The sequence below is a fragment of the Mus musculus genome, chromosome 1, assembly GCF_000001635.26.
Source record: "Mus musculus strain C57BL/6J chromosome 1, GRCm38.p6 C57BL/6J".
NCBI lineage: Eukaryota > Metazoa > Chordata > Mammalia > Rodentia > Muridae > Mus > Mus musculus.
In genome coordinates, this window is record NC_000067.6 from 85,913,425 (window position 1) to 85,927,731 (window position 14,307).

The window sequence follows — 14,307 nt, forward strand, 5'->3', positions numbered from 1 at the left end:
AGACTTTGTATTATTCAGCCTATCTTATGGGCTGTTTTGCTTTCTCATTAGCTGGTGGGCATTCTTAATATAGTTTGTGCCATTTTATATTCTGTCATCAATGGGCGGCTTAATCTCTTATCCCAGTTTGTGGTTTGTCGCTTGCCTTCCTTGCGGTCTCATCTATGAATAGAAATGATTCACCCTACTGCAGTCAGAGTTATCCATATTCTACTTAAACTTGTTCCATCTTATTTCAGAAATCCATTCCCAAATTAACAGACATAATCCCACTGTTTGCTTTTGAGCATTTGAGTTCTGTATTTTACTTTATTTTTCTATGTATACATGCATTTATGTACTTTATAGGTACATGTCGAGGCCAGAGATTAATGTCAACTGTGTTCCTGAATCACTTTCTGTGTTGTTATCGTTGTTGCGGTGGTGATGGTGATAGTGATGATGATGTAGGACTGGTCTCTAGTTTTCAATGTAGCTGAGGGTGACCTTGGACTTTGGCTCCTCCTGCCTTTATCTCTCAAGAGTTGGGATTACAGGTGTCCATGCCTGTTTTACATCGTGCTGGGGATTGAACCCTGAGCTTTGCACATGGTGGACAACCACTTGATAAATGAGCTACATCCTCAGCCCTCTACCTTATTATTTATTTATTTATTTATTTATTTATTTTTTGGAGACAGGATTTCTTTGTTAACCCTGAAGCTTGCCAGTTCAGATAGAGTAGCTTGGCCAGTAATCCCCAGAGATATTCCTGTCTTTGCCTCCCTAGCAGTGGAGTTACAGACAAGTACCACCATGCCCAGATTTTAATGTGGATGCAGGGATCGATCTCATGTCCTCATGCTCACTCAGCAATCATTCTACTGACTGTGCCCTCTCCACCTTTCATAGCTCTTTAACTCTCTGGATGGACTGGAGAGATGGCTCAGCTGTTAGGAGTGCTTGATGCTCTTTCAGAGGACCTGAGTTCAGATCCCAGCACCCACATCAGGTGGCTCACAACCATCTGTAACTGCGGTCCAAGGGGATCTTAAGCTCACCTCTGGCCTCTGCAGGCATCCACACACCTAGCATACTCAGACGCAGAAACCTACATGTAAATAGAAACAAATCTTTAAAAGTATATATATTGTTACCTCCTTCCAGCCTAGCAAGGCTGGCTGTGACCATCCTCTTGAGCGGAGCCACCTGCTGTGCTGCTCCTTTGATGTGCCACTACCTGCCTGAGGCTCAACCTGCCAGAGGCCGAAACAGGTTCTCTTCCGGAGTTAACACCGAACTGCGGCCTTTGCAAGTTCCCACTAAAAGGCTGACCTATCTACTTCAAAGGAACTTTGCTTGGCCAAGGACGGACCTCCCCTTTTCTTTATAAAGCGTGTTTGCTGACATTAAAATTGAACCTTGAGCAGAGAGCTTGTCTTGGTTCCTTCCATATCTCGAGCAGCCTAGCCCTTCTTCTCTTCCAGGTTTCCAACATGCCTTTCCAGCCTAGGACCCAAAACATGTGGTCGGCAGGCCGGACACAACAATATATATCCATCCCCTGGAATTTATTCTTTGGTATGGTACACAGGGATAAGTGTACATTCTGAGTTTTCCTCTGTTTTGTTTCTTTCCCCACAGAGCTACAGTAATGTCTTCATGGGTCAAGTCTCCATATGCATACGATCCATTCTGGAACTTTCTACTCTGGGTCTATCATTTGAGCTGTGAGCTATTCTGAGAACAAGTCTGGCTTTCTGCTGGGGTGAGCTCCCTGTATTGATTTTCTCTAGCACCCCAGTGGCTTTTGGTGACACTTTTATCTTCATATTCATTTAAAAATGAAAGGTCAATTTCAAGAATTCTCCATTTCTCTAGTGGGCTTGTATTAAATCTATAGCTCTACCAAGGGAGAGTTGAAATTGTGATTTCATTATCAACAGGGCACTTAATTTTTAATTTTTTTTTGGGCTTTTTATATTTTTCCAGAATAGTTTCCCGCTTTCCCATGTGGAGTTCTAACAAAGCTTTCATTTAGTAGCTTGATCCCTAAGTGCTTTACATTTATTATTATTAATATATATAAATTATTGTTATGGTTTATAAAATGTAATCTGCATTATAGTATTGACCCAGCAAGCATATGTCTGTCTGTTTTCCTCTTTCTTTCTTTCTTCCTTTCTTTCTTTCTTTCCTTCCTTTCTTTCTTTCTCTTTCTTTCTTTCCTTCCTTCCTTCCTTCCTCTCTCTTTCTCTCTTTCTTTCTTTCTTTCTTTCCTTCTCTTTCTTTCCTTCTCTCTCTTTCCTTCCTTCCTTCCTTCCTTCCTTCCTTCCTTCCTTCCTTCCTTCCTTCTTTTTGGTTTTTAGAGATAGGATTTCTCTATATAGGCCTGGCTGTCCTGGCTCTCACTCTGTAGACCAGGCTGGCTTCAGAGATCTTCCTGCCTCTGCCTCCTGAGTGCTGAGATTAAAGGTGTGCCACCACCAGTTGCCTGTGTTTCTTAGTCTAAGAAATATATGCCATTCTCTTGATTATGAATAAATTTTGTTTTCATTTCTCTTTTGGGCAGTTTATTTCACTGTGGAGTTGAAGATCAAATTCTTGTGCTTGCTAGGCAAACACTCTCATGTTAAATCACACCTTCAGCTCTGAGATATATATCTTTCTCCTAGGCCTGACACACCAACAGAAGCTCAGGCACCATGGTAACAGCCCCAAGAACAAGGCTCTTGACTTTAAAGGTATTTACCTTGGGTCTAGTTTTTCAGATGTTAGAAGAATGCTCTTTTTTTTTCCCAAAGTGTTTTTGGATTTTGTTTTTTTGAAAATCAGTGACTAGCAATGAGTTATTTTTATCAATTTCTTTTCTGTATCAATTTATTGACTTACTCTGTTGACTCCCATATGAATCATTGATTTGGCCATTGTGCATTCTGGATGCTTCTGAACTATTACATTCCATTTCCGGTGCTTTCTTTAGGAGCTGTGGCTGTGAGTGCATTAGTGCCCCTGGTATATAATCTTCTCTTCTCATAGAGTCCTTGTTGGGGTTCTGGGTTGAAGTTTGGCAGGTCTCATAGGCTGAGTTGGGGGAATTGGTTTTATGATTCTTTGCTAGGAGGGAAAAACAAACAAACCAATCACTGTCCCCTCACATATGTACAAACCCTTCTTGACCAGCACTGGCACTAAAGGAACAATCCGACAGCATAAAATTCTCAAATGTGATGCCTTTGTTTGACCCAAAAATTTCACAGCTGGGAAACTTCATTGCATCCTATGGCTGTCACCTGACAAGCATATGCAAACAGACACACAAGAAGAGCATTTACTGTTGCAATGAATGAAAACAGCCCCTCGTTTAGAAATGAGGTTTTCACGGAAGGTATGTTTGGTTCCTATACAAAGAGGTAGACTTAATCTCTGCTGATTTCTCCAGAATTGGTAATTAGGGCAAAGTGCTGGCAGGTGTGTGTGTGCCTGTGCCCGCGTGTGTCTCCCATTTGCGAATTTTAAGATGGGCACCTGCTGTTTCTGAATGGGTGCTGAAAGCCTCTGTGACCTCTGGAGAACAGAGCTGACAGCAAGTTGTAGGACTCTCTGTCCTTCCACGCCTTGTTATAATTTCATGCTTGTCTCTGTGCACCTGCCCCTGGACTGGAGAAAGCCTGCTGGCAGAGATGCCCTCCCTTTCAACCAACTCAAACTTCACTATATTTCCCTCTGGCCCTTGAATTCTGCCACTGTCCCAGAAAGGAAGCCTTGCATTCAGCCCAGGTTTGCCCAAAAGAATAGAGCAGTTGGAAATGTTAAGTTGACATAATAGGAGGCTGCTGTAACCTCAAGTAAGTGTTACCTTGGAAACCAGAGCCTGGGTGGTCTCCATGGAAACCATTCTCAGCCTTCAGCCTGAAGGAGTTACCACCCACTGGTGCTGGAGTCTTGCTTATCAGAGACCTCAGATCCTTGATAAATTCTTAGGAAATAATGGTGGCATAGTCCCTACCCACCCTAAGATTGCCTATTGTAGACACCACTTGGTCTTCTGCCTGGGATGAAAGAGCCTCCTTTGAGGCCATAATACTCTCACAGAGAAGGATAGCACAAACACAAGAGACCACCCAAGCCAGCGTTTGTGCTGTTCCCTGGGTGAGAAGAGACTTTATATTTGGAAGTCCAGGGTTTACTCTAAACCCCAGGTGTGGTTGAACAGTTGTATTGGGCTAATACTCCCTCTGAGCTCAATTTGCCCATCTATAAAATGGAGGCTTTAGACTAAGTTATTCTGAAGGTCATTTCCAGCTTTAATAACATTATTTGCACCTGGCCTTCCCAGGAAGGAGAGATCAAACAACAACTAGAGAAGGCTTCCTGGGGTTCCCCTGAGCGCTAAAGCTTTAGGGGAGGACTGCCCCCCAGGAGTCAGGAGGCAGGGGAGGGGACTTAGATAGGGATGGGGGAGGAGAGGAGTGAGCCTTCTGTGGACCAGACAATAGAGGGCACAGAAACATAGCACATCCTAGGACCCTCAAATGCAGAAGTCCCCAAGGATGGACTTGGAGACTGAAAAGGAGGTTGAAAGGGAGGTTGAGTCCAGGGCTAAGAGTCAGAAGGGTGAAGTTGGGCATGGTGGCGCACGCCTTTAATCCCAGCACTCTGGAGGCAGAGGCAGGCTGATTTCTGAGTTCGAGACCAGCCTGGTCTACAAAGTGAGTTCCAGGACAGCCAGAGTTATACAGAGAAACCCTGTCTCGAAAAAACAAAAACAATAAGCAAAACAAAACAAAAGTCAGAAGGGTGGACATAGACAATAATACCCTAGGCTCTTCGCTGCCCCTGCTGCCCACCATGACATCCCTCCATTCCTGGGGCATTAGCCACAGACTCCAGCCACCTGGGAAGGCTGGAGCTAAGGTAAGATTGGCAGCTCCAATCTCCCATCTGGGAGACAAAGGATCTAGCCTGTCACCAGAAGCTAAACTGTCCCATCTTGATCCTTAGGAGCCAGGGCTCTGAGGAAGAAAGTGGCAGTGACATAGGGAGTGGGAAGCTGGGAGCAGGAGAGCATCCCTGCAGAGTCTTGGCATGGTGTGTGCTTCTCAACACTCCTGAGTTGCACTGCTCTTCGTACTTCCCCCAGGCGTCATATGAGGAACACAAAGCCAGCTGTGCAAACCTGGCCACGGCGCTCAGGATGTCGCAGTTCGCACAGCTAGGTGGGAATGACTGTCTTTGTAAGTCACTGGCTAGGTCATCTTTAGGGTAGCAAAAGAAATCTTCTAAAAAGCTCCATGTGAGTCTGGAAGTCTCAGTCCTCATCTAGATGGGCTTTCCACCCTACTGCTGTGGCTTCCCTCCAAAATGGCGCCTTCCAAAATGAAAAAGCAGGAGCTGTCAAGTTTTCTACTTATCTCCTCCACCTACCTACTTTCCTCCCTCCCTCCCTTCCTTTCTTCCATATTTTGGGTATCTCACTCCGTAGCCCTGGCTAACCTGGAACTTGGTGCCATCCTTTTGTCTCAGCTTCCCAAGTGCTGGCATTACAAGTGTGAACCACTGTGCCCAGTAAGTGAGTAAGTGCTGAAGCCCAGCCTCACACCACTTCTCTGACATCTGCTGGATAAAGCAGTTTGGGACCCATTCCAGGTTCAAGAAGGTAGGACATAAGCTCTGGGTTTTTTGTTTGTTTGTTTGTTTGTTTATTTGGTTTTTTTTTCAGGGGCGTAACACCATGTGTGTACTGACAGAGGCCAAACATCTGGACCCATCTTTAGATAATTGAACAATTTGTGAGCTCCCTCTACGTCTCAGTTTCCCTTTGTGTTAACCAGGGATGGTAAAATAGCTATCCATATCTAGGGATTCATATCCATATTCTGGATCCAAATCCAGAAATTCCAAATAGTTCCCCAAAAAGCGCAAGTTAAATTTGCCATATATAAAGCCTTCTGCTGAGGGGACATCCCCTGTCCTCAAACTCTCTCCAGCACTGATCTGAGCCTGTTCACTTAAAGTGCCTGCACTCACTTATTGGGCCAAGGTCACCTGATTATGGCCCCGAGGAATTGAATCAGGCCAGGCTGAAGGGGTCACAGCACAACTGAGGCTGTGACAATTTTATTGAGAGCCCGTCAGACTTTTTATATCTTCATTAGAGACAGACTATGATGGCAGCTGCCAGGATCAGTACTGTTGTAGTTACCTGGATACAATGATGTCTGCAAGCTATACAGTGTACACAAGATTAATGTCTAAGACCAACTGACCTATCAATATCAAGCCTCTATGCTTCCTTGACTTCCAAGGGAACATATAGGGAAACACAAGGAAGCCTAGACGCTTCACCGCCTGAGGAAGTGCACTGATCTCTCTCTCAGGAACTGGCAGGCACACTGTGCCCCAGGGGCCACAGATTCTTATCAGAAAAACCTATGACGCATGACTGTCCCGAGGCAGCCAGGCCAGGCCAACTTTATGGTTTCCTGCAGACTATCTCAGGTTTCCTTTATATATGATAAAGTGAGGACTGTGTAAAACCGGGCTGGGGGCCCTGTCCTAAGCTATTCCATGCTATATACAATAATGTTGCTTGGTTTCTGTTAACGTGACGCAAACCTAGAAACATCTGGAAAGAGAGGATCTTCATCAAACGCTTCCAAAGGACTGACTTGTAGGCAAGTCTGCAGGGCATTTTCATGATTAAAGATTGATGTGAGGGGTGAGGCAGCTTATTGTGGTCCTGGGTTGTATAAGAAAGCAAAGTGAGCAAGCCATAGGGAGCAAACCAGTAAGCAGTGTTTCTCCGAAGTCTCTGCTTCAGGTGGTACCTTCAGGTTCCTTCCTTGTGGTAGTTTGAATAAGAAAGGCCCCTACTGGCTCTCAGTTTTGAAAACTTAGTCACTGGGGAGTGGCACTATTTGAAAGGATTAGAAGGATTTAGGAGGTGTGGCCATCTTGGAGAAAGTGTGTCACTTGCAGGAGAGGGAGAGCACTTTGAGGTTTCAAAAAGCCCATCCTGAGCCCAGAGTCTCTTTCTTTCTGCTGCCTACAGATCTAGATGTAGAACACCCAGCTACTTCTCTAGCACTATGCCTGACTGTGTGCTGCGGTGAGCCCTGCTGTGATAATGGATTAAACCTTTGAAAATATAAGCCAGCCCCAGTTAATGCTTTGCTTTACCAGAGCTGCCATGATCATGGTGTCTCTTCACAGCAAAAGAACACTGACTAAGACCTGCCTTGAATCCTCCCTGGACTTCCCTTCATGGTGGGCTAGACTATAGTTGTAAGCTGAAATAAGCCGCCCTGCCCCCAAGTTGAACTTGGTTGTAGTGTTTATCACAGCAGTAGGAACCCTAACGAAACGGGATTTTCAGACCATGCCTTGTCCGTTTTACAGGCAGCATGGGATTCTGTTTGGAGATGGAAGACAGCTGATCCTGGTGTGCATGTGAATAGCATCCACTGTGTCTGGCACCACTCACGCAGCACAAACTGATAAATGACTCATTCCTGGGACTGGAGAAAAGGGGCCCCCTATAAATAACTTGGGGTCTTTATAAATATATTGTGACTTTAGTGGCACATGGGCATATTAAAGTCATATTTTAAAAGCCAAATTCAGGAGCTTATGGGGCATAGGAGACAAATGAAAAGCCCCTCATCCAGGCCTCTGCAAAGATTTAGTCACCTGACCTGAGATGATCCCCAGTCACCTGACCACCTGGTGTGTCATCTAACCACCTGGTGTATATATCAAGAGATTGCCAGTCAGAGAACTCCTAACTGTCCTTGGGGCTTTGGCTTCAGCTCGGTTTAGTCCCTGCCAGTGACACTATCTACTCAAAGGCCATCTGCCTATCCTCTTCCTCTGTTTGTCCACATGGACCATGATGTCCACTCATCTCCCCATTCATTTGTCTGGACTCAGGCCTGCCCCTTTGCCTCTGTGCCGGACTCAACTCTGCAGCTGCACTCAGTGGCAGCAAGCACACCGCATACCACCATCTCCATGGGCTTCCGCAGAGACCGCCTGGCTGGTTTATTTCACTCCCACAGACTCTTACATTCCTATCCATTTCTACACTTTTTGTTTGTTTTGTTTTGTTTTTTGAGACAGGGTTTCTCTGTACAGCCCTGGCTATCTTGGAACTCACTTTGTAGACCAGGCTGGCCTCGAGCTCAGAAATCCGCCTGCCTCTGCCTCCCGAGTGCTGGGATTAAAGGCGTGCGCCACCACGCCCGGCGGGTGTCTGTACTCTTGCCACTGGCTCCCACTCGCCATTTATTGTTGTAAATCTATTGCTGACTTCTGGGACAACTCCAGCGGGCTTTGCCTTTTAGAAAATTCAGCTGGGCAGGAAAGCAGGAGAAAGAAGTGTAGCGTCCCAGGCTTTAAGGATAGATGCCATGCTACCCCACCCCCATCGCTGCACCCATCCCAGCCTGGAACCAGCAAACACTGGTTTATTATGCTCTGCAGCGCCTGCAAAGGCCTACCGCCAATTCTGCAAGCTACCCAGCTCAACTCACAATGCAGTCTCTGCAAGAAGCAGGGGGAAGAACTGACTGGTCCCAAAGACATCTTCAGGGCTCACAGGAATGAGGCAGTCAGTGGTGGCTACAAGCCATCTGGTGGAGCCCTGTGTGGCTTGGGAAAGTGGGCAGCGTCTAACTTATCTGGGACGCAAACATCCTTTCTTTCTATTTCAATAAGAGATGAGAAACGTGATTGTTTATCTGTTCTCAGTGTCCAGAGGATGGGGGACAGGACAGGCCATGAAAGGAAGAGGACATCCTGGCTCCTTGCCACCCCATGTTGGCACCCACCACTCAGGTTCATCCAGACCTTTTCTGCCTTAGGTAACCTCTGCCTGTGCAAGCAATACTACCCATGGAGGCTACCCAGCTGGCTCCAGAGACCTCCCAGTAGGGTAGGAGCTCCTAAGGCCAGTTTACCGTTACCAAGGAAACCATCCCCCAAGGCTCCAGGGCTGAAATGTGCTGGGCAGAGACGATGCCTAGGACACCTTTGGACTGTCTCCAACTTGGTCTTGTAGATGTTGTTGTTGGTAATAAAACTCACATTTACCCAAATAGGACCAAACACAGGGTGGAAAGAAAAGCATTTCAGTGGCTCCAGCCAAGTCCTGGAACTTCCGTGGTCCCATGCTGCAGCGAGAGATTATGGATCTGATGTCCTGGCTCAGGAGGGCTGTGTTCCACTGGTTCTGCATGTGTGCATGGTAGGCATTTGCAGAGCTGCTACTGTCCCTTTTTGGAGAATCAGTGCACAGCAGGCAACATGCCCTACGCTATGAACCCTCATGGAAAAGGAGGCAGGGAGCCAAGCAGATGCCCCAATGCCTAACTCTGCATGGAGAGGGCATTGACATGGCTTCTAAGCTGCTTTGAGAAATAAATTCCTTTCCAAGGCATTCCGCTCCTGGGCTGCAGGACTGCAGATCCAGATGGAATGAAACACAGAAAGGAAGGAGAGGAGGCCAGTCAGTATGGCAGTGCATACCCTTTAGCACTACTGCGGGCTCAAAACAAAATGCACGGCACATCACCTCTGCCCTCTTAGAGCTCACAGACCTGGTGACCTGCTGATAGCCTGGACTCTGTGACCTTTTTGTCTGGCAGATTTGGATGGAGGTCAAGGTGTAAAACGCAAGTAGACAGCACTGCAGATCACAAGCTCTAACTGTCAGACAGTGTGTCGGGTGCACTAACGTGATAAATCCAGGACATAGTGAGAGGAGTCATGTCTGGATGACCTGTGTTAACACAGGGACCTGTGTTAAATGCCACCCCATGCCATCAGGGTCATGTCACAGCTGTAAGATGCTCTTGTGTGATTCATCTTGGGTTCCTTGTTGACCACGACAATGGTCTCATCAAACTACAGAAGAAACACATCCCTATGCAGGTGAGTGACAATAGCTCTACAAGCTGTGTCCGTCCCCCCCCCCCATCTCTCCCAGCCTTGAGGCTATGCATGAACCAGAGCTCCTTGGGTTTCAGGACTTCCCAAATGCCGCAGAGAGAGGAAGGCTGGGATCTGCCCAGGACACAAAATGCTGAGCTGGCTGCTTACCTTGCAGCCTCTGACCAGACCCTTGCTTCGCAGCCTTCACCTGGGGCTAATGGACCCTGCCTCTTGGATGTTGCTCTGTGGCCCATCTGCTCATCACCCTCTCCAAAAATCCAAAACATGCAGTCCTAGTTGTTTGGAATCCTACTGACCACCACATCCTAGACACTGTTTGAGAATTTCTGTACAGGCCAGAAAACAGGAGCCGGCTGGTACCACTTCTGTTAAACTCTATTAAATGTTTTTTGAACAGTACTTTTAGATCCTTCCCTGAGTCTGTAGATAAAAACTAAAGGCTTTCTTGAGGAAGGTGCTAGAACTTGTGTAACTGAGCCACAAACCTTTTGCACCTTTCAGACCACTCTAGACCCTCTCACTTACAGAGAGAGGTCACTGCTGAGACTGAAACCAGACTTGCCACCACACCTAGCACTCCCTGGCATTAGTTCTCAGCTGGGTAGCCCTTACCTCTGGGGCTTTGCTGGATATCTGAGAATAGGATGCTGCATTCACTCACGTACCGCCACCAAGTCCAGGAAATGGGTAGTCTAATGGGGGAATCAAGGTGAGACAGATGCCATGGTAGATTCTTCTCTGTCCTCCCAAAGGACTCGGCTGAGAAATGGTAACCTGTCAGAGGATGATTCTGTGAGCCAGAGCAACCAGAGCTGTCTGTCACCAAGCCATAACCAGCTCCCTAACTCTCTATAGAAGTGGCTGCACCTCCTCCCCAGCTGGACTCTGCTACTCCTTCTAAGTGGCCTGAGCCATTCCTCCTGACAAAGAGGAATGGTATCCTTGTCTTGACCGTCTTCTTTCCAAGGAACTCAAACTGGTCTACCCTGGTTTCCCTCTGGATCTCTTCTCCCTTTCCACAGGATCTTGTTGGCCATAGTCATCATCCCTTGATCCCCTCTGAGATAAGTACGTGACTCAGTCTGCTCGGTCATGAATGGTCCCCTGGTTACAGAATATGACTCAGGAGCATTGTGCAAATAATCTTAGAGCTTCTGGGATTGACCTCCTTCCCATCTAGACAGGCTCATCCACATCTAGTCAAGAGCAAGCTTGAACCCTGCTTCCCAATGCTTTTACACATCATCATCTCAATCCAGAGAGACCTTGGCCTCTTTCCTTAGTGGGGAAAGGGAATAGTGATGGTGGAGATAACAGGATCTAGGTTCTCGACCTTCCTAATGCTGCAACCACTTAATACAGGTCCTCATGTTGTGGTGACCCCACCACCACCACCACCATAAAATTATTTTCATTACTACTTCATAACTGTTATCTTGGCTACTGTTATTATGAACTGTAATGTAAACATCTGTGTTTCTTGATGGTCTAGGCGACCCTGGTTTGACTCCCTCCTGAAAGGGGTTGAGACCCATGGGTTGAGAACCACTCTAGAATCACCCAGGAGACAAAGTTTGGGCATGTCCAAGAGGGAGTTTCTAGACTGACTAATTAAGGTGGGATGACTTAGCCTGCATGTGGGCAGCACCATTGCAAAGGCTGGGGTTGTGCTTTGGATGAAGAGGGTAAGACAAGGTGAGCCGAAGCATCCATCTCTCTGCTTCCTGACAGCTGCTGCCAAACCTTCTCCTCCTTGGCGAACTAACTCTACCCTCAGTCTGGGAGGGAAAATAAACCCTTCATTCCCTCAGTCGCATTTACCCAATATTTTGTGGTTATTTTGTTGCAGCAGTAAGAGAAGTAACACACTTACCACCAGACTCCCAGCACAGCAGGTCCCGTCGCCCTCCCCCCCCCCCCTTGCAATTGCCATGTACAGCACCATTCTCTTGTGCAGTGGTTAGAAGTGGTCATTATTGGGTAGCCAGTTACACATATATCTGTTCTGCCTGGTAACCTAGGGTGGATCAATTGACCAAATAGGGCGGACAGATGTTCCTACACAGAGAGAGGCCAGAGTCCACCCTGAGGTGACAATGCCATCCGTTCCTTTTTGCCTATGACTTTCCAGGCTCTTAGGTGCTATACTCTGCCTGTTGAGGAACCTCTCTGCTCCAGCCGACAGGGACAATTGGTGTTAATGTTTAAATGTAAAGTATCCCCTGCAGGCTCATGTGTTTTTTTTGAACATTTGGTTCCCAGCTAGTGGTATCATTATAAGAAGTTATAAAAACCTCTAGAATATAGGACCCAGCTGGCTGATGAGGCCACAGGGACAGGCTTCGAGGATTATAGCCCTTCTGGATAAAACTCTCTTTCCTACTCCTCCTCCTCCTCCTCCTCCTCCTCCTCTTCTTCTTCTTCTTCTTCTTCTTCTTCTTCTTCTTCTTCTTCTTCTTCTTCTTCTTCTTCTTCTTCTTCTTCTCCTTCTTCTCCTTCCTTCTCCTCTTCCTCCTCCTTCTTTGTCTTTTTCATCTTCTTCTTTGCTTGTGTTGTTCTTCATTTTTGTTTGTTTGTTTTTGTTTTGTTTTATTTGTTTGTTTGTTTATTTGAGACAGTCTCTCAATATGTAGGCACAGCTGGTCTGGATCTTACTATGTAAACCAGACTTGACCTTGAACTCACAGAGCTGCCTGCTTCTGCCTCCCAAGTGCAGGAATTAAATGCATGTGCCACCCAGCTTAGCTTTCTACTCCTTGATCCATGGAAATATAAAGAAGCTGGATGCTTCATGCTCCCTACTATGTCCTGGCCACAGACGGGAACTGATTCTAACACTATACAGTATGATTACCCCACCATAAAGGACTGTATCCTCTTTGACCACGAGCCACTTCTATCTCAGCAACCAGAAATGCAACCAAGAAATTGGCTGTGTTCAGTGGGCAGAGTTATGAGGTAAGTGCTACCATGGAGGATCCCCCTTCCAAAGTGAAGGCACAGACTGTATAGATTCCACCAAGGTCCAGCTTCATAGCCAGGCAACATGGATTATTTAGCTCCTACTATGTGTCAAGTGTTCTGTGAAGTTTTGAACTTCCAGGGTCTCTGCCTGTAAAAACTTTTGAGTTGGAAGATCCTTTCAAAGAACCAGAATATAATCATTTGAGATGTTGTGAAGCTTACGGTAGGTTGAAACCCCCTAAATCTATTGTTGTTGCCTCTAAGGCAACCACAGACAGCGTGGGTAGTTGTGGCCATGTACCAATATGGCTTTATGGGCAATGGCTTAGAGCAGAGTTGGAAACACACAAACAAGACCTCAGGATACCGGTCAGGCCCCTGCTGAAGCTCAGTAGGTGGCCTTGTGGTATTTTATATGTCCCCAGCTTCCCTGATCTGTGGTAGCTGGCCGATCCAACAATTGACATTAGTGGATAAACCAGCAGAGACAACGGCAGCTGACCAGAACAGTGTCTGAAGGGCTGGAAGGGTCTGACGCACCATGAGGTTTTCTGGAGCCTTCTAGCCTTTTCAATCCCTAGTCCACTTTCCAGGTCCCATGAGGCCCAGCCCAGGGAGGTTTGGCTATGGCCCCAGACAGCCTTACCTTGGAACAGGGTGTCCTGTTTTCTCTCTTCCCATATATAGTTGGTCTTCTATATTTATAGTTGCCATATCTGAGGAGCCAATCAATAGGACTGAAAATATCTGGGGAAATGCATTTGTAAAGAACACCTGCAGAAGTTTTTCTTGCCATTGTTCCCAACCGGGCACAAGCTGTTTATTTAACATTTATATGGTATCATGTCATCTTAAGTAACATAAAGATGATTTAAAGTATATGGGGGGTGCACTCAGCAGATAATGGTGCTTGCCACACAAGCTTGGGGACTTGAGTTTGGTTCTCAGAACCAATGGAAAGGTAGAAGAAGAAAACTGACTCTACAAAGCTGTCTGTCCTGTGACCTCCACACGTATGTGGTAGCATGAGTCCTGAACACATTCACTTCATATATATATATATATATATATATATATATATATATATATATATACATATATATATATATAAAATACTACTAATAATAATAATTATTAATATAATAATACCCTTAGAGTATGTGGCACGTGAAAATGGGTCCTATACAAATACCATGTTAATTCCTGTAAGAGAGTGGAACCTCCATTGTTCTGAGTGATGACCGTACATCCTCACAGGAAAAAAAATATTTCCTTTCTTTCTTGTGTAAAACAATCATTTCCAGCAAACTTGTTAAGTTATAAGGCTATCACCACCATCAGTCTCTGTCCAAAACCTGCTTTTTATCCAAGAAATGTGGGTGAGGGTTTCCTGTCAACAAAACTGCTCAA

General features: G+C 46.1%; 2 long non-coding RNA genes across 2 annotated transcripts; one reads left to right on the forward strand and one right to left on the reverse strand.

Annotated features, from left to right (window-relative positions):
• The first annotated feature begins 1,397 nt into the window (after positions 1-1,397).
• Gm32302 lies at positions 1,398-8,131 on the forward strand. Its single transcript, XR_387208.2, has 4 exons — positions 1,398-1,747; positions 2,655-2,723; positions 5,506-5,638; positions 7,381-8,131. It is a non-coding gene; the product is annotated as a predicted gene, 32302 (long non-coding RNA).
• Positions 2,838-11,914, reverse strand: Gm51745. Its single transcript, XR_003948690.1, has 3 exons — positions 11,807-11,914; positions 10,546-10,707; positions 2,838-3,096 (listed from the first exon to the last, which is right to left on the reverse strand). It is a non-coding gene; the product is annotated as a predicted gene, 51745 (long non-coding RNA).
• Positions 11,915-14,307: the final 2,393 nt, after the last annotated feature.